A 592-nucleotide genomic window follows, 5' to 3' on the forward strand; every position below is an offset into this window, starting at 1 on the left:
AAAAGAGAACCTACAGATTGGGAAAAGATATTAGGTAATGACATATCTGACAAGGGACTTATCTCAAGAATTTATAGAAAACTCCAAAACCTCAATAACAAAAAAGACAAACAATCCAATTAAAAAATGCAGAAGACATGAATTTACACTTTGCCAAAGAGGATATTCAAGTGACCAACAAATATGAAGAAATGCTGATGATCATTAGCTATTAAAGTGATGCAAATCAAAACAAACATGAGATATCATCTTGCTCCAGCACTAGTAGCAAGTTCAACGAGACAGAAAATAACAAATGCTGGCAAGGATGGGGAGAGATTATGACTCTCATACACTGCTGGTGGAGCTGTAAAATGGTACAACCATTGTGGAAAGCAGTATGTCAATTCCTTCAAAAGTTGGAATTAGAAACACCATTTGACCCAGCCATTCCTTTACTAGGTATATAGCCTAAAGAAGTGAGAGCCATGACAAAAACAGACATATGCACACCCATATTCATCGCAGCAGTATTTACAATAGCCAAAAGATGGAAACAACCTAGGTGTCCATCAACTGAGGAATGGATAACCAAACTATGGTACATACACAC

This window comes from Orycteropus afer, unplaced genomic scaffold (genome assembly GCF_000298275.1).
Source record: "Orycteropus afer afer isolate SDZICR_OR568_19922 unplaced genomic scaffold, OryAfe1.0 scaffold00688, whole genome shotgun sequence".
Lineage (NCBI taxonomy): Eukaryota > Metazoa > Chordata > Mammalia > Tubulidentata > Orycteropodidae > Orycteropus > Orycteropus afer.